The sequence below is a fragment of the Dendrobates tinctorius genome, unplaced genomic scaffold (assembly GCF_039654945.1).
Source record: "Dendrobates tinctorius isolate UK_male_01 unplaced genomic scaffold, ASM3965494v1 ptg000116l, whole genome shotgun sequence".
In the NCBI taxonomy this organism is placed as follows: Eukaryota; Metazoa; Chordata; class Amphibia; order Anura; family Dendrobatidae; genus Dendrobates; species Dendrobates tinctorius.
The window spans coordinates 16301921-16322086 of NW_027361784.1; the positions used below are offsets into that span (position 1 = coordinate 16301921).

Below are 20166 nucleotides of genomic sequence, written 5' to 3' on the forward strand. Positions count from 1 at the left end.
GAGTGGGAGCGGAGCCATATATACTAGGGAGGGAGAGTGGGAGCGGAGCCATATATACTAGGGAGGGAGAGTGGGAGCGGAGCCATATACACAGGGGAGGGAGAATGGGAACGGAGCCATATATACAAGGGAGGGAGAGTGGGAGCGGAGCCATATACACAGGGGAGGGAGAATGGGAGCGGAGCCATATATACAAGGGAGGGAGAGTGGAAGCCGAGCCATATATACAAGGGAGGGAGAGTGGGAGCAGAGCCATATATACAAGGGAGGGAGAGTGGGAGCAGAGCCATATATACAAGGGAGGGAGAGTGGAAGCGGAGCCATATATACAAGGGAGGGAGAGTGGGAGCGGAGCCATATATACAAGGGAGGGAGAGTGGAAGCCAAGCCATATATACAAGGGAGGGAGAGTGGGAGCAGAGCCATATATACAAGGGAGGGAGAGTGGGAGCGGAGCCATACATACAAGGGAGGGAGAGTGGGAGCGGAGCCATATATACAGGGGAGGGAGAGTGGGAGCGGAGCCATATATACAGGGGAGGGAGAGTGGGAGCGGAGCCATATATACAGGGGAGGGAGAGTGGGAGCGGAGCCATATATACAGGGGAGGGAGAGTGGGAGCGGAGCCATATATACAGGGGAGGGAGAGTGGGAGCGGAGCCATATATACTAGGGAGGGAGAGTGGGAGCGGAGCCATATATACTAGGGAGGGAGAGTGGGAGCGGAGCCATATACACAGGGGAGGGAGAATGGGAACGGAGCCATATATACAAGGGAGGGAGAGTGGGAGCGGAGCCATATACACAGGGGAGGGAGAATGGGAGCGGAGCCATATATACAAGGGAGGGAGAGTGGAAGCCGAGCCATATATACAAGGGAGGGAGAGTGGGAGCAGAGCCATATATACAAGGGAGGGAGAGTGGGAGCGGAGCCATATATACAAGGGAGGGAGAGTGGAAGCCGAGCCATATATACAAGGGAGGGAGAGTGGGAGCGGAGCCATATATACAAGGGAGGGAGAGTGGAAGCCGAGCCATATATACAAGGGAGGGAGAGTGGGAGCAGAGCCATATATACAAGGGAGGGAGAGTGGGAGTGGAGCCATATATACAAGGGAGGCCGGGAGAGTGGGAGCGGAGCCATGCATACAGGATGGGACAGGGGAGCCATGTATACAGGATAGAAGAGTGGGAGCAGAGCCATGCATACAGGATGGGAGGATGGGAGCGGAGCCATGTATACAGGATGGGAGAGTGGGAGCAGAGCCATGTATACAGGATGGGACAGGGGAGCCATGCATACAACAGGGGGAGCCACACAGAGCTGGACGGGGGGGACCACACATACATTTTCTGATGATTAGAAAATAATCAGCATGTACAGTACTCCAGTACAATTGTTCTTAAGTGCTCAATGCTCCATTTCCTTATAGGTTCCAATCATCATTAGCAGTGACGGTCATCAGTAGAAGTAGCCCAGTGCTCCCACTGAAACAGAGAAACAAGCCAGGTGCTCCCACTCATTCAAAACCTATGGTGAGTTGAGTCACATTAAAAATGTTATAATTAAATGATAAATATGCACTGCTAAACTACAACCGCGTCCATAGCCCCGCCCCCTTATGACCAAAGCCCCGCCCCTGTCACACCTCCATCCCCGCCCTGCCGGGCCATGGAAGAATGGTCTTGGTTCAAGCCGGTCCCTGGTGCAAAAAAGGTTGGGGACCACTGGTCTAGAGGCTGACATGAAGCTCCTGGGACACAAGGCAAAATCGGCAACTGCACCCTCAACGTAAAAGTGCCATTGATAATACTGGGGTGTTCTTATGTGTCAGAGGGGCTGAATGTTAGACACGGGTCACATGACCATATTTTCTCTCATCCTTCAGAATCAGGTCAATTAGGTTAATTACACTCTGATCAGAACATGATCATCGCGTGATACGATATTCTCAGATGGGAAGACTGAAAAAGATGTCTCCATCTTCTCCATTCTGTCAATCCATGGAAATTGGACTTTGCTAAGATGTCGAGTGGTCTCCAAATTTTTTCCCACGGACTCACTGACTGGCATGGCCGATGTGATCCAAATATCGGATGTAAATCATGCATGCTGCAATTTATTCCAGACAGACTCAGTTCAAGGGAAGAAAAATAAAATATATTGAACAAATACATGTCTAGCTAAAATAACATTGGTCCGAGTGTAATCCGATGCTATATCAGATCACAGTCAGACCAAAAATACCGTCGTCTGCACAAGTGCGAAGTTGCAATAGTAATATTCCTGCCCAATTATGTCCAATACACTTTTACACAGTCATGGTGCCATCTTAGGACCTAAAGGGCTGGGAAAGGTGGTGATATATTCATTATGCATACTCCCGGGCAGAAGCCGCCTAGTGGGAGTGGCCTCGCTGAATATAAATGTATAAATGTATGGGGCGGCACGGTGGCTCAGTGGTTAGCGCTGCAGCCTTGCAGCGCTGGAGTCCTGGGTTCGAATCCCACCAAGGACAACATCTGCAAGGAGTTTGTATGTTCTCCCCGTGTTTGCGTGGGTTTCCTCCGGGTACTCCGGTTTCCTCCCACACTCCAAAGACATACTGATAGGGAATTTAGAGTGTGAGCCTCATTAGGGACAGTGATGATAATGTGTGCAAAATGTGAAGCGCTGCGGAATATGTTAGCGCTATATAAAAATAAAGATTATTATTATTATAGAGCAATGGCGTGGCCATCTAGTGGGTGTGCCCGGGAGAATGGATATTGCATAAATCACCACAGTCATCAATTCTCTCATTTACTGCCAATTTTTATTGTCTTTACCAAAGGGGCGTGGTTCACAGGTTAGAGCAGCCTAAAGACACGTCTCCAGTGACTTCTATGAGCCCCACCCCCTTGTAAAGTCTGTATAAATCAATAATTAATAAAAAGGTCCATGTCTCTGGGAATATAAAAAAAACTAAACCCACAAATACTCAGGGGAGCAGTGAGGATAAAATAAGAGCAAAGTATGGCCACTGGTGACAAGGTCTCTTTAACCAATGTGTTGTGGACATTAATATTTGGCACCTACTAATATATAAGTATTAGGGCGAAGTCAGATGGCAGTATAAACCGGACAGAGATTGGAATGCAGTGCACGGATTGGCCGGCGGCTCTCCTGACCTGAGCGCGACAACTACGATACATGTATTTCTATACAGCTGTCACTCTTGGGATGGGAGAGCCACCAGCCAGTCCGTGGACTGAGTTTCGATTTATAATGTCATCTGCACGAGCGCCTACAGGTTCTCCTCCTTCCTCACAGATGGGTCACATACTCATCCATAAGTGACCACCCTTTAACAGGTGAACTGTGCAGTTTGCCAGGAAAAAAGGAACTAAGACCAATTGGAAAATGTGTAATTCTTACACAGCTTTGGCATAAATTAGAGACCGTATATTTTTTAGTAAAATATAAATTGTTCTTTTAGTCTACAAACTTTTGACAACATGTGTCCGAATTTCCAAGCAAAAAATTTTGTAATTTTTGTCTGAGAGAAAAATGGTCATAATTAAAAAAAAAACAAAAAAAAACAGTGCTTTCAGACCTCAAATAATGCTAAGAAAACAAGTTCATAATCATTTAGAAACAACAATACTAATGTTTTATCTCAGGAAGAGTTCAGAAATCAATATTTTGTGGAATAACCATGATTTTTAATCACAGCTTTCATGCGTCTTGGCATGCTTTCCACCAGTCTTTCACACTGCTTCTGGTGCAAAAATGTAAGCAGTTCTTCTTTGTTTGATGGCTTGTGACTATCCATCATCCTCTTGATTACATTCCAGAGGTGTTCAATGGGGTTCAGGTCTGGAGAATGGGCTGCCCATGACAGGGTTTTGATGTGGTGGTGGTCTCTTAATTTTGCCAGAGCTGTATATTAGTAAGTGCCAAAAATCATGTCCCCCTATGCATTTATTAAAATAAAGAGAGGCCACAACTGTTTTATTCAATGGCAGAACATAAACTATTTCATTCTATTATTGCAAACTAATGAAGTATTTTGACAGAGATAGTCAAGTGCAACGCTCGGCCATCTCCATAAGAGGCACATGCCGCGTATCTGTTCTTGATCTAGTATTTTTGTCGGGAGCACTATCAGGCTTGGTTTACATTTATACCATGCCATTCGCTGAATGTATACGCCTGAATCGGAAAAGATGTTTTCCGACATGAATGACGGACTTCCCGTACACTAAAATGGGCGAGACGGATTAAAACAGAAAAAAAAAAAGGAAAAAAAAAAATATTTTGGCTACGTTTCTATATTCTTTAGACGTACAGACAATTGTACGGCAAAACAACAAATTAACACCCAATTTACAGTGAACAGATCCTAAGTAGTTAAGTAGTGATTATAGGCAACATAATCTGTCACTGCCCTGATAACTGCGGTCACTGGGGCTCATTTATGAGACATCCTAAAAGAAAAGGTGTTTTTTGCTGCCCATAGCAACCAATGACAGCTTAGCTTTCATTTTGCAAAAACTGTAAGAAAGGAAAGCTGCCTTATGCTTTTATTACCCATAGGAACCAATCACAACTCAGTTTTCATTTCTAACAGTGCTCTTAAAACTTTAAAGCTGAACTGTGATTGGTTGCTATAGGCAACAGAGACAGTCCTTCTATTAGAAACCCGCTGTTTACCTTGGATACCGGCTCCCTGCACCGACACGCTGGTATCTAAGGTACACAGTGGGTAACTAAGCAATGTGCGCGCTTGTTACCCTCGTCGTCGCTGGTCCTGATCGCTGCTGAGATCTGCCTGTTTGGCAGCTCACCAGCGATCATGTAGCGACACACCAGCGATCCTGACAAGGTCGTATCGTTGTCGGGATCGCTGGTGCGTCGCTATGTGTGATGGAGGCCTTAGGGTCAACTGCTATATGGGAAAGCTGGGGACCTGACCTGTTCCTCTTTGTAACTTAACAATGGCTTTGAATTAAAGCTTAGGTCTAGGGATGACCAGACCCGTTGATGTTCGGGTTCAAGCAAACTTTAGTCCAAAGTCCGGTATGGGTACCAGAACTCTATCCAAACCCGATATGGGGACCTGAACTTTGGTTCTGTAAAATGGTCATAGTAAGGGCTATGAGGCAGCAAAAGTCTCTCTACTTTACAGTACAACTTCACTCATGTCTACATGAGATCCAAACGGCGTAAATATGGTGCTTGGTCATTGTCAGGTTAGAACCCGATAATGGTTAGAACCCGATAATGGTTAGAACCCGATAATGACCAAGCACCATATTTAGATAGATATTATTAAAAATATTCTAATACATTAGTACAAGCTTTCAAATAATGATAATAATAATAATCTATTAATATTATTTTTCTTATTAGACAACAATAAAAAAACTTAATCATTTGCAAAACTATAACAATATGTAACATATAAATTATATCTTAATAAATAAGACAAAATATAGATATAATAAGTGAAAAAAATAATAACACAATAAAGTTAGACTATAACTTATTCAGCAAGTAAAGTTCAGGAGGAATATTCCCAGTATAGACGCTGGATACCTTTTTGGCATTGAGCTCCTGCACATGAGATAGCAGAGTTTACCATTTTGGGCTTTGTATATGTATTATCTGCGATAATTTAAACACACCGCAACTATACAGCCTGCTGAAAAATATTCAGATATCTATGATGTTAGATCACACTCGGGGTTTAGAGTTGAGTGAACGCCAACTGCCAAAAAAGTACACAAATCACAATATGTTACCTTCTTTCAAACAATACTCCTGTTCATTATATAACAGAGACTGTCATACATAATCTCTCACGAGCAACGAGCTGGCGAACACTCAGAAAAGAGGTGGTTTCAAATGGTTTAAGGCAAAACCGAAGGAAACCATTAAAGAACAAACCCAGGGAAAAATGAGGACAAAAGCAGACAGATCAGTTCAGGATATTTCTTCCGTTTAGAAGTTTACTACTAAGATGAAAAACTGAAAATCCTGCAACATACTGATGAAAAGAAAAAGAAGCAGAAACTATATTAAGAGCACAAATTAGCCTCTAGGACTGGTTACAATGTACGGTTTTGCCACAAAAGGAGGATTGATGCAGGACAATCATAAGAAAATGTCCTAATAATTTAATCTACCGGTATATACATTAATGAAAAATTACAAAATGGTACAAAATAAAAAGTTTGTACATTTCTGGGAATATTTTAACGGTATAAATTTATATATGCAAAACAAAACAAAACAAAACATAAAATATCATAACAGAATATGGTCTATGAACGTAAAGAAGAACAACAACTGCCAGACTGGAAACTCTATATTGATCCAAAAAAAATTCTGTTTTTACAAATTACAGGCTTGTAAAACTTATTATTTTGAGCCCTCTATTCCTAGGGCTAGCTAAAATCAAACCTAGCAAAAATAATAAATTGTAAAGAATGAGGTCAAAGCTACTCTAAAATAATTTAAAAAAATGAATTAAGAGGTAAAACAAAATGAGGACAAAATGAGGACAGCATCTCGGCACGAGAGGGAACAAAAATGATCTCAATATTAAAAAATAAATAAATAAATTTATTTGATTTGCTACATCATTTACGGTATGTTCACATGTCCAGTAATGATCCGTGAGAACGTATCCAGCAAACCGTCGACAGAAAAAGCAGACACAACTTTTGTCCCACTAAGAAAAACTGCTTTCAATTGGATTCATTTTTTTTTTTAGCGTTGAAGTTCATGGAAAATGGATCAGCCATCCGTTTTTCTTTCATTTGAAAATGATTTGTTTTTTTTTTTATTACTGGATCACTTTCAAAAGGAAGAAAACAGATGACTATTTAACAGATTTCAAAAAACGGATGAAGTTGAAATCATTTTTTTTTTTGCCCGACCAAAAAAGATGTCTCTGTACAACATGATCCATTCTGACGGATGATTACTGGACATGTGAACATAGCCTAAGTCTATAACTGGAACTAACGTACACCTGGTGGCTCAAGACTGCGATGTAACTGAAGGAGACCATAATAAATTGTTTTTTTTTTTTTTTTTTTCAAAATACCTGATCATTTCTAGTTTATGGGGTTGCTCAAATCCCAATAGACAGATAGTCAATGAGCCTGGAAAAATTTATGCTGCCATATTTTAGATCCAGATTCTATTAATGTTTACAATTTCACAACATGTTTGAAAAAGACCCCTTTTGTGGGTCGAAACGTAAAGATTATTGGATGTTTCAACACCTGGATGGTTGCTGTCATTTTCTACTTTATTTGGGCTCATCGATGCAGATAAAAAAAAAAAAAAAAATGGTTAACTTGTTCTCAAGTTGAAATTTTCCTTTCCAAATCAACATCTCACCTAGTAGTCTCCCAGTGCCTATATGGGATCAAACATGAACATTCTGCCTAATAATTAAATGATCTTTACACTGAAGATTATATATTGGCTACGCGTAAAGCAAGACCAATCTGGTCTAGCCACACATGTGATATAAAATGCGGCACCTTCCTGGGTTCTACTATCCCAAGGTTGCAGGTTAAATGACCTCAAGGCATTTGTAGACCTCATAAGAGACATTCCAAAACTCAAGAATAAAATCGCACAAAAAAAAAAATTCACATGGAAGGCTCATGTGGATGGAGAACCTTTTTGCTATACGAGCTAAAAAAGATCTTTCAAATCTCCAAAGAAGAAGATAACAGACATGACAAATCCACATCTCTCGTTGACCTGCTTCCCGTTGGGTTCTGAAAACTTTAGAGATCCATAGAAAATCATAATGGAGATATTATCTTGAGATGAGTTTTGAAACATGGGAAACAAACCTATATACCCATCTCTCAGTAAATTCTAAATGACCCCAGTGACTGTATAGAAGCATCCTGACATGTGGTATTTGCCCCGACCTGCATAAGGCTACGTGCACAAGTTCAGAAATTGCAGCAGAAAATTCTGCCACAAATCCTGATGTGTTGGCAGAAGAAATGCTAAACAAAGTATATGCAAATTTGCCTAGTTTTTCACAAGCGTTTTTGTTGCAGATTTTTCCCCCACTCAGTATCGGTGAAATACATTGCAAGAATTGACTCTGCTGCAAATCCATAAGGAAAAAATTAAGAACATGTGCACGAATTTTCAGAAATCTCACTCACTTTGTTGACAGTGTGAAATGCTATGTCTTTTTTTTTTTTTCTTTTACGCACAGATTTGGTGAGGAAAAAACGCAACTCGTGCACATATCCTTACTATTAAGCAAGAGGTGATCATAAAAGTATAGTTGGGCCGAATCGAGAAACATACACATTAGATTATAGTCAACGTCACCTAGATGGGTCCATTCACGCAAAGAAACATATAGTAGGAACGATGCCTAGGCACATTTGACCAAAGTCAATCTTTTATGTGTGAAAGATTACCAACTCTCCGACAGAACGTCAGGGAGGAAAAAAAAAAAAGATTTTACATGTCAAATTTAACGTTCAATCCTCTTGTTCCCGCCGAAGGTGTGGCGAACTTGTAACTACCCATTGAAAACACATTCATCCATAGTTGAATTTATATGAGGGTCAAAAGCAACAATTACTGGCCATGTATGGGAGCATTATTAGGGTTATTCCCAATATGTCAATTTATCCCCTATTCCCCCAGTAGGCGATATCTTGGGGATCAGCGGAGGGCTCACTCCTGAAGCCCCACTAATCTAGCAAATAGGGTTCCGAAATTCATTTTCTATCATAGTGCTGTAGATAACCGAGATGTTCAGAAAATACTTTATTCCCATGAGGCATTTCAGATCTCCTGTCTCCGGATCAGAGGTAGGTCCAGTTGATTAGCGATAATTTTAAATGGTGGGAATAACCCTTTAAGTCCACCAAAAATCTTTTTTCTTTTATGTTTTGAGGGGCCACATACTGAGACGTAATAAATAAAACACATTTGAAAGGTCCCCTTGTTCTGTTTCCAAGGCAGGAGAGGACATTTCAAGGGGCCCACGAGATAAGGGGCTACTACCACCTCCAAAATAGGAGGGATTAAGCATTATATACTGAGCTCTGGAACTACAAAAAGGCACTTATATTGATCGTACACAGGGGCCCTCTTTTGTCTGTGTTCAAAGGCCGTACTAGAAGCCCATTGGATGCTCTGGTGGGGTCCATTGCAATTTGGTCTGGATGTGGTCTCCATAATACCATAACCATAGAAAGAAAGCAGAAGAGCGCCTGTCACAGGCAGTTAGGCTTGTGGCAGTGGAGCATTATGAGTAAAGGGGAAGCAGGCCACTGGGGGATTAAGTTCTAGGTGAAAAATTCAATATGGGAACACAAGATTTCCCCCACTGCTGCTTCAGCCATAGGCTGCTTTGACATCTAGGTCAGGGCCACAAGTTCCTGTGCAGAGTGCAGCAGTCAAGATGAGTTTCACATCAGCTGCTGCGCTCTGCACTGGTAATGACCAAGATGGCAAAGCTGACCTCATCATATTGAGAGCTTTATAAGCTCAGTCACAGCCTATGCAGAGCGCAGCAGGCAATTACTAACTCACCTCGACTGCTATGCTCTACAATCAAGCAACAACTGAGACGATAACGGATGCATTGTGCGTTCACACAGCTTCCCAACCCTCCTCTCATTTATAATTTCGTAATCAACCTGTGGAGGGGGGGGGGGAGCAGTTCCAAATATTCTTCTTTTTTAAAGTCTTTAATGTAAAAAAAACAAAAGACCAAACTTAGTTTTTCTAAAACTGCAGCTTTTCAACGCTGGGGTCCTGGGTTCAAATCCAACCAAGGACAGCATCTGCAAGGAGTTTGTGTGTTCTCCCCGTGTTTGCGTGGGTTTCCTCCGGGTTCTCAGGTTTCATCCTAAACTCCAAAGACATAGTGATAGGGAATGTAGATTGTGAGCCCTAATGGGGACAGTGATGATAATGTCTGTACAGCGCTGTGGAATGTGATGGAGCTATATAAGCAAAGCATAATAAATAACAGCCATACCTAGGGTCAGGACTAACGTTAAAGTTAGGTTCAGGGCTTGGATAATAAAATAGTTTACATCAAAAAACGGAATATAGAAAAAAAGTAAATATGTATAAGTTTAATTTTAAAAATTTTTTTATCTATGAGTTGGGGGATGGGACTGCACAAAATACTTGCCTTTCCCCGAGCCCTGATAACCCACACTAAAGCACTGGTGGTGACAAGTAGCCCCTTAAAGACTGTCTAATCCCATATGGCTAGTAGTTGATCCACAAAGCTACAGACATATGTAATAATAAAACGCTCATATCACGTATTCAGTGAACGTCGAGCAAATAAGACATCACTAATTCCCTTAAAAACCAAGAACGTTCTTCAGCCTGTAATAAAATGATACAAGCCCCATTTCAAGACAGAAGAACGACACGATTCTCAGAAACATCAAAGCCTGTCAGTCCAGTTTTCTGCTAAGTAATGTTAATACCAGTGTACTGATATCATAGCAACCGATACGTATAAAACGCTCAAAAGACAACTAAAAGAATAATAGCACATAATGATACGTCTGTCTTTTTATCGGCTCCGAGACTTCACTGCTGAAGGGGCTCAATTACACCACTTTCCACCAGACTCTATTGCATTGTGTCACTTACTAGATGAGGCTTTTTTATATATTTTTTTTTTTTTTTGTTATTTTGGGGTTTCCAAAGATAGCAAACTTGAGGGAAATCTAGATAAAAATCTAAGTCCTTGCATATACTTATTGAGCTGAAAACCATAGGGAGTGTTACCAGCGAAAGCAATGCGCTATTGAATTATAGTCCTTCCAAGTAGGGTGGGGCGTCACATTGGGTGGGGTGCCTAACCTGGAGAAATAAAAAAACTAGCAACAGTCAGAGTGTTTCCCTGCATCTCGTAGTTGCTAACCTAAAATGCCAATCTGGCTGTAAACTCTGACGTAAAAAAAGGAACTGAATGTAATATACGAGGGAGATTCATCTACAGGGCGGGGGACTCGTCAATCACTAATTCCTCCATGTGATCTCAATAGATTATTAATGTTCACTGTGTGGAAGGTAACTATTAGTGAAAGACATGAAAGATACGGTAAATGTGGACACGATGACCCTAGAGGACCCTTCCAAATTTAACATTCTATGATTCTATGTAAACTGTGTAACAGAGACCTTATCTCACTTTTTAGGACCAACAATACTGGAGTTTCCTATGATGTTAGACAGGTCTTAATGTCTCCGTGGCCACCAAGGCCTGAGTGAGACCGCTACTTCTGTGCCGGCTATTAATTTGCATTAATAATTAATTCATTTGTCTAGTCCATGTTAGGCCCCGCTCTCAACTAAGGAGCCACAGTTTTAACATCACAGTAACCCAACAGTGCGGTTGTATTCTTAGTGTATGAGAGGGATCCAGAACTTTTAGTGCAAACCCACACGAACACGGGGAGTACATGCAGTCTGTAAATATTAAACTTGACCGAAAAAATGTACCGAAGCATAAGTTGGTTATTCGTGCAAAATAAGAGCATGTTCACATTGACTATTAAAAAGATAAAACCTAAGGCATAAACAAAATGAAAATATGCCCTGCTGTAAGGAAATAAATAAAAACAAACCCATCCCACCAGCGTCAAGATGAACCCAAATCGGGATGGTCCTAACCTCTAATATTAAAACCTTAGGTTTATATAGCTTCCCATTTGCTGGGTATCCATATTCGGGACCCGGTCATGCTCGGCCCTTCTTTACATTGACGTCACTTTGACACGTGGTAAGGTTAGGGACCATCCGGATTTGGGTACACCATGACGCTGGTGGAATGGCTTTTACGCTTTTTTAATTGCCCTATGTTATTTATACGCACTATTGCTTGTACTTATTTACTGACAGCAGGGTATATGCTCATTTTGCTGCTGTCTTAGATACTAAGCTTGGTCGGATTTGAACACATTGGAGCAAGCCTAAATTGCGGACCACTGAGCCACCATGCTGCTCCTTGGATAGAGATGATAGATTAATCTATGTCCATCTAATCTGTTTCTTAGGGTAGGATCATACCAGTGTATTTAAAAAAAAAACAAAAAAACAACAACAACAACAACAATCGGTTTCATCCGGAAAAGTGGGAGGATTTCTCTCACTTGTCATCTGTATATAATCCATTTTTTACACTTGGAGCAATTAAACATTTACTGTTCCCTATATCACAAAATTGAAATGTATCCATAAAAATTGGATGCTTTACTGTGGCTTCGAACGACATCGGATCTTTGTACGGCCGATCTTCATCCGATTTAAAGGAGAAACTCGTGCTGTGGTTTTCTTCACACAAAAAAAAAAAAAACACATTACATCGGACCACACTCGGACCAATTTTTTTTCCCAGGGACAATACTGGGACCGAAAATATGGCCATGTGAACGAGCCCCAAGTCTAAAGCATCACTAGTGCATACGTAACGTCCAACATCAACCACGGCGCTAGCATCACCTTACACTTTGGAACCACCTGTGCAAACTTCCTTACCCCTGCCCCTTTCACATGACTTCTCCATATAGAATGCATACAATGTGTGTTTATACTTTGGAGCCCGCTAGCTACTTTTTAATGGACTTCTTTTGTTGTAAAAAAAAAAAAAAAAAAGAGGCATCAAAAGCTAATTTTTACATTTACTTTCCATTAGGAATGTAGAAAGAAAATCAGCTTTACAACTGTGGATACGAGACGCAGACATTAAAGAGGCTACCTCGCCGATTGGCATCTCATTATTCGTCAGTCGTTACAAGGAAACGACGTCCAGGGGTGCGCTGCAGGTATAAATATGATATATATATATATATATATATATATATAATTTCCTTCTCACACCCACTGGGGGAGGTCTTTTGGTCTTTGTTGTCCTTTTCTCATTCTCGAATTCTCGAGTCCTCTTTCTAGATATTAGGGGTTTTTTTTAAGTATAATATATAGTGGAACAGGTTTCATATAATTAAAACATTTAAAAAATAAAATAGAAAAATAGTAAAAAAACATTATTCTGCTTGCTAATACAGGTTTATATCCATTTTCACCCAAAAATAAGAGGTACAATTACCAAACTATGAAGCAGATAAGTACATGACCTCTACTGTACTTTAAGAATCTGCCCGTTATTACAATGGGTCCGATTTGCGAGGTGCTCACATCTTACGGCATTACTCGCAAGAAGCACCCAATAATGTAATTATAACCCGTAGATGAACATCATTTCTACATTACAGACTTATGGGGAAAAGAAAAAAAAAAAAAGAAGATTAATGAGCAAACTTCTCTAACAGGAGGAATCCACTCCTTCAGGTGTTCCGTAATTTGCATAGGTCTATATGAAGGTACATGAAATTACTGTAAAAAAAAAAAAAAAAAACTACTTAAAAAGTTTATTTTTTAGAGCTTTATAAAACTTTAACATTTTGATTTTAAGTACGGATGGTGACAAAAAAAAAAATGTAACTCAACCTACATTTTGTACTGTACTTTAGGATGATACATAACTCTACTGATAGTTTATATTGTAACTGCTAAGTTCCCATACCTTTTCCTTACAAAATTAATAATCTGCTATCAGTATCTTTTAAGTCATTACCATAAGGTAAGTACGTAAGAAATAAAAATAGACTTTATAAAAAATGTATTTTACATGATATATTGTATATTTACACACACACATATTTAGGATCGATCTGTGGTGAACAATCGGAACCCTATAATACACCATCAATGGCCCGTGTGGTTTTCCCCCGGCCGACATCCAGAATATACAGTTTTGCGGACCCCCAACCACCCATCACGATGACACAATTCAGAGGTGACGCGGAATATCCATGCACACCTTGTATCACCGATTCCTCCACTTTATGGCATTAACGCTGAGGACGCAGGCAGCCGGTGTACAGAAATAGAAAGAAATAGCAAATCTTCAGCAGGTTTTAAAAATACCCCCCGCTGTGCATCTGTTCACAGATAGATCGTAAAGGATGTAATTATCATATTTAAAGTACAAAAGGAGCCATTGATTTACTTTACAAGAGTAAAAAAAATAAAAAAATAAAAAAGGATTGAACTCAACACTGACTGCAAAAATAAACCAAAAGAATCTCAAAAAACAAACTCTGAATTTGTCCATTTTTACGACGCCTCGTTCCTGCCTCCCATAACCCAGCAGTATCAGGGATCCTATCTACAAGCCACAGAGAGAATACTTCTCTTTTATGCCAACGATTCCTAATAAGCTTCTACAGAACATACCATAGAAAAGTATATAAAGTTAGAAAAGTTATGCTCAGCCCGCCCCCACACCAAGGACTGTTTATTCACAAGTTTACAACTGGATACACAGTCCCAAATACTACAGACGCCTGTCAATAGTAACACCAAGGGGCGACCTGACACCAGACTACTAGTGTCAAAGAAATAGTTATAGTAGCTTAAAAAAAATGATATATAGTGAAAATGAACAAAATGTAAATAAATTGGAGCGAAACTACACAACATCATTGGCTTTTTTTTGGGTTACTCACATCCACAATGGTCCATTTATATAAAGCTGCTAAGTGTTTGGAGGGGGAGGGTAGGGACGTCCATTCAGTGAGTTGGGGTACGAGACATTGATATATGAGACATATCCGTATATATATATATATATATATATATATATATATATATATATATATACCTGTGTGTATGTACGTGTGTATGTGTGTATATATATATATACACGCACACACACACACATCTCATATATACTCACTCCTATATAGTTGCGTGCGTGTGTGTGTATATGTACTGTATATACATACACACACACAAACTATTTAGGAGTGAGTATATATGAGATGTGTGTGTGTGTGTGTGTGTATATATATACACACACACACACACACACACACACACACACACAGGTATATATATATATATATATATATATATATATATATATATATGAGAAGTATGTATGTATGTATATATACACACACACAGATATCTCATATATACTCACTCCTATATAGTTGCGCGTGTGCGTGTGTGTGTATGTGTACTGTATATACATACACACACACAAACTATTTAGAAGTATATATGAGATGTATGTATGTGTATATATATATATATATATATATATATATATATATATATATATATATATACATACACACGTACATACACACACACACACACACAGGTGTATAGATTGATATATGAGACATGTCTGTCTGTCTATGTCTCGTACCCCAACTCATTGAATGGACGTCCCTCCCCCTCCAAACACTTGGCAGCTTTATATAAATAAATATATTATGTACACACACACACATACATATACACACACACGTCATATACAGCTCTGTGTATATATATAGTTTCCCAAAGTTTTCCCCAATATATTTATTTATTTTTATCGATTTGATGTAAGATGACCAGAATGGAAGATCCAGCAGGGCTTTTTTTTTTTTTTGGGGGGGGGGGAATATAAAAAAAATTAACTCCTCCACTGCCAACGATGCGTTTGCCAAATCGGAGGGATGGAAATCAGGAACACGAAAAGAAAAAAAATAAAATCCCAGACAGGAGCCCCCGTAGAGCTTCCCCCCGGATCGCCATATGGAAAATGTAATGTGTTTTATGTTAAAGTATCTGTCTAGTGTTATAAACTCCCAATTTGACTTGTGAGGTGTAATATTTGGGACAGAAACGTCTGCGTTTACAGTCGTCCGTGCCTGCCAAAAAAAATCCGAATCCAGGCTGCCACAACGGCTGTCCTGTGGAAAGTAAATTAAGCTAAGGCAAACAAGAGATTGGAAAGTTGTCAGTTGATTGAATGAATGGAGTCATTTTAACACTCAAAAAAGGCAGAGTATCTTAATCAAAATAGATCTACGTGTGGGGGGGGGGGATTTTTATTTTTTTTATTGCCAATTTGTAGATGTTTGCCTTTAACGTACCTGGATTCACCGTGTCGCCGGGGCCGATCACGCTTTCCACAGACATATATGTATAACTGCACTTTCTGGAAAGTTTGTACCCCACTTTTGCCGATGTTAGATGGCCTTTTTAACCCCTTATCTGAGAGCTAGGCCTCACGACACCGAGAAGGTCACGCTGGACACATCTCATGGGCGTCAAAAAGGGGGATCTTCTTGGAAATGGCATTTGTATTGGCCACGTCACGAAAAGTTAGAAGCGCTGGAAAAAGTGAATTACAAAAAAAAAAAAAAATATGGAATACTACCATATCTAGACAGTCGTCATCAACAGTTTGCAGGAAAGAGGACATGATGTCTGTTTACACAACAAACGTCAATAATTAACCTTTGTGTACAGGCAAACACATAGCGCGCAGATACATTGTATCACCCAAGTATTGTGGAAGTTACAGAGCTGCAGGAACATCACTGGTGTCATCCGAGGATGAGCGCAGGTACGGTGTCGCGCGGTCAGCTCACCTACATCTGTGCAATGGACAGGATAAACATTGGCCATTCACTTGACCCCTCAATATCCCCCTTTATAATTCCATATTACCCTCTGACCTAAACACTTCTCCAGCACCTGAACACAGACCAGGAGAGAGGAGTTACACAAAGCAGGCCGCACAGAAGTGACACAGTGATTAAGAGTTTCCTCACACTTGGATTTTTTTATTTTTTTTTTATGTTCTGTCTTTTTGTCAACTTGATACACTAAAGACTGGATCCGTGATTTACACTTATTTAAAGTTTCCATCCTGGTCCCCCCCCCAAAAAAAAAGGAACGTTGTCTTCCATCTTACTGACCCTTAATACTGTGCCAGACGTAGCAGAGCTGAACTCGTCACGTCACTCATTGACCTGATAATGGAAATCTACATCAACCCGCAGAAAACGTATCCTCAAGAGTTGGCGGGTCCATGTCAGCATCCTGCTCCTTACTTCAACCTCGCCAGCAAACTCTGTAAACTTTTCAACACTTTTGCAACTGTTCACACCTACACCGTGGACCGGCCATAAAAAAGCACCCTATAGTCACAGCATGCAATCTGACATAGACATGTCAAAGACACCAAGGCCTTATCATTGATTTTTCTTTTTTTATTTATACAGTCCGGTTCCCCCCCCCCCCTTTATATTAGACCACAAAAATGTACAAACGTTCATTCATTCAGATCTACGATCGAGAGATTAGCAATAAAAATGAATGAGTCGATTCAAATTGTGCGCAGCTTCTTCCAAAATAGCCAAGGGATCGAAGCTGAACGCCAAGACAGAAATTATTTTCTAACAATATTTAAAAAAAAAAAAAAAAAAATTTATATATATATATATATATATATATATATATATATATATATATATATATATATATATATATATATATATATATATATTTTTATTATATACCTTAATATTTTTTAAAAAAATAATATATATATATATATATATATATATATATTATATACCTTAATATTTAAAAATAAATAAATAAATATATATATATATATTATATACCTTAATATTTTTCATTCATTCACAATATGAAATCATCAAAACAAAAAAACAAAAACAAAAAAAAAAACCAAAACCTGCCTCTATATCATCCCTTCCCCCACCCCACGTCTAATCAACAAAAGTTGTCTGCCAAAACTTACTACTGCTCATCCTTGTCACTTGGTCCCCCAGCTCCTCCTGATCACCATGACCGGATCACATAAAAAAAAACCCTAAAAAAAAATAAAATCTATTTAAAAATAGAAATAAAAAAAAAAAAAATTAAATAAAAATCACATCCATTTCGGAGTTCCTTTCCACCATGGCGAACAGAAAGAAAATAGAAAAAAAATAAAAAAAATAAAAGTCAAAAAAGGGACTTGTTCCTTTTAAAAAAAAAAAAGTTCAAAAATATTGACCTGGAAGTTACTTTTTATTGAACAAACAAACAAATAAACAAAAAAAGAGAACTAAAAAGTCTTTGGTTGCTGTTATCTCCTCCTGTGTGTGAACTTGACCCTTCCCAGAGCAGACAAGAAGGGGGCTTCTTGGAGATTGGACCAGGACTAATGCAAAGAAAAAAAAAAAGGCAAAGGCTACTGGAGACTGAAGTAGCCAGTTTCCACCATGCCTCATGCTTTTTGACCCACCATGCAGAGGGGGGGAAAAAAAAAAAAAAAGAGGAAATCTCGCATGCACTTGAAACCTGAGACGGATTTCGCACCCTCCTCTCTCTCTTTCCCTGATGTATTGCAAAAAAAATAAATAAATAAGAAGTCACTTGTTTAGGTGGAGGAGGTCGCCCCACATTGTGCAGGCAGCACCGTGCATGAGAGACAGCAGCAAGGAAGAGACAGAGGAGAAGAAGAGACATCCCAGCAGCCCCCGCTCCCTCCTCGGCCCCGGGGACCCTCTGCTGGATCTCCCCCTCCTCTTACCTGTTGACTGATCCGCAGTAACCTCAGCGGCAGCGCTGTGGTGGTGGGAGATGGTGGAGATCTGCTCGCTGGAGCCATGAACCGCTTCCTTGTTTGCAGAGTTGATCTCTGATTAATTTTTTTGGGGTGGGGGGAAGAATAGGTTTCCTGTCCCCCCCAGTGTGTCTGAGTGCAGAGACACAGACAGGAACAAGGAGTGGGGGGCGAGGAGGAGGAGGAAGGGGGGCGGCGGCGAGTGATGGATGCTCGGGGCTTAATGTGAGATCCCAGGCTGGCGATGGCAGCGAGGAGAGGAGTTCTTTATCAGGACTGTTATCGCCTGTCAGGACCTCGGCATTACGTCAGCTGAGACACCACCACTATTAATATCAAAGGAGCCTCAGCAGCAGCGCCAGGCGCCACCCTCCAGTGCACGCAGGCTTAAAGGCGCAGCGCCCTCCCCTCCACAGACAGCAGGGGGAGGGCTGCCCGGCCGCCAGCCCAGCCCCCCGCCGCCAGGTCACTTCCAAGTTGCAGTGTGGCCAGTGAAGGAGGCACAGGTTGCTGTTGTTGTTGACTGTTGCTGCTGACAATCACCGCTGCTGACAATCACCGCTGCTGGCCTCAGCCTCGGAAGCTTGTTTGTAAATAGTGAGAACAGGAAGCAGAGACCGAGGAGCTGCTGCAGAGACAATGGAGCCGAGGGGGAGAAAAGTTTCCTTTTTTTTTTCACTTCTAGGCTGCCTGGAGATTAATTGAAAGGAATGCAGGGGGATAATAAAGAGGAAAGTGCGTCGGATGGAGTTTTGCTGTCAATGGGGGGGAAGGTCAGGAGGGATGGAGGAAGGGGGCTTATAGCAGGCACATGGGATGCAGGGGCTGTGCACATGGGATGCAGGGGCTGGGGCTGTGCACATGGGATGCAGGGGCTGTGCACATGGGATGTAGAGTGTGGGGGGGCTGTGCACATGGGATGCAGGGGCTGTGCACATGGGATGCAGGGGCTGTGCACATGGGATGCAGGGGCTGTGCACATGGGATGTAGAGTGTGGGGGGGCTGTGCACATGGGATGCAGGGGCTGTGCACATGGGATGTAGAGTGTGGGGGGGCTGTGCACATGGGATGCAGGGGCTGTGCACATGGGATGCAGGGGCTGTGCACATGGGATGCAGGGGCTGTGCACATGGGATGCAGGGGCTGTGCACATGGGATGCTGGGGCTGTGCACATGGGATGCAGGGGCTGGGGCTGTGCACATGGGATGCAGGGGCTGGGGCTGTGCACATGGGATGCAGGGGCTGTGCACATGGGATGTAGAGTGTGGGGGGGCTGTGCACATGGGATGCAGGGGCTGGGGCTGTGCACATGGGATGTAGAGTGTGGGGGGGCTGTGCACATGGGATGCAGGGGCTGGGGCTGTGCACATGGGATGTAGAGTGTGGGGGGGCTGTGCACATGGGATGCAGGGGCTGGGGCTGTGCACATGGGATGTAGAGTGTGGGGGGGCTGTGCACATGGGATGCAGGGGCTGGGGCTGTGCACATGGGATGTAGAGTGTGGGGGGGCTGTGCACATGGGATGCAGGGGCTGGGGCTGTGCACATGGGATGCAGGGGCTGTGCACATGGGATGCAGGGGCTGGGGCTGTGCACATGGGATGTAGAGTGTGGGGGGGCTGTGCACATGGGATGCAGGGGCTGGGGCTGTGCACATGGGATGCA

The 20166-nt window shown here is 41.5% G+C and overlaps 1 protein-coding gene across 4 annotated transcripts in view; it reads right to left on the reverse strand.

The window, feature by feature from the left end:
- Positions 1–18970, reverse strand: part of TRPS1 (transcriptional repressor GATA binding 1) — a 375172-nt gene extending 356202 nt beyond the window's left edge. For 2 of the 4 annotated variants that reach the window (XM_073590220.1, XM_073590217.1), the window contains exon 1: positions 18468–18970. The gene's annotated coding sequence lies outside the window, so the exon portion shown is untranslated. The other 2 variants (XM_073590218.1, XM_073590219.1) reach the window with 2 other exon arrangements.
- Positions 18971–20166: the final 1196 nt, after the last annotated feature.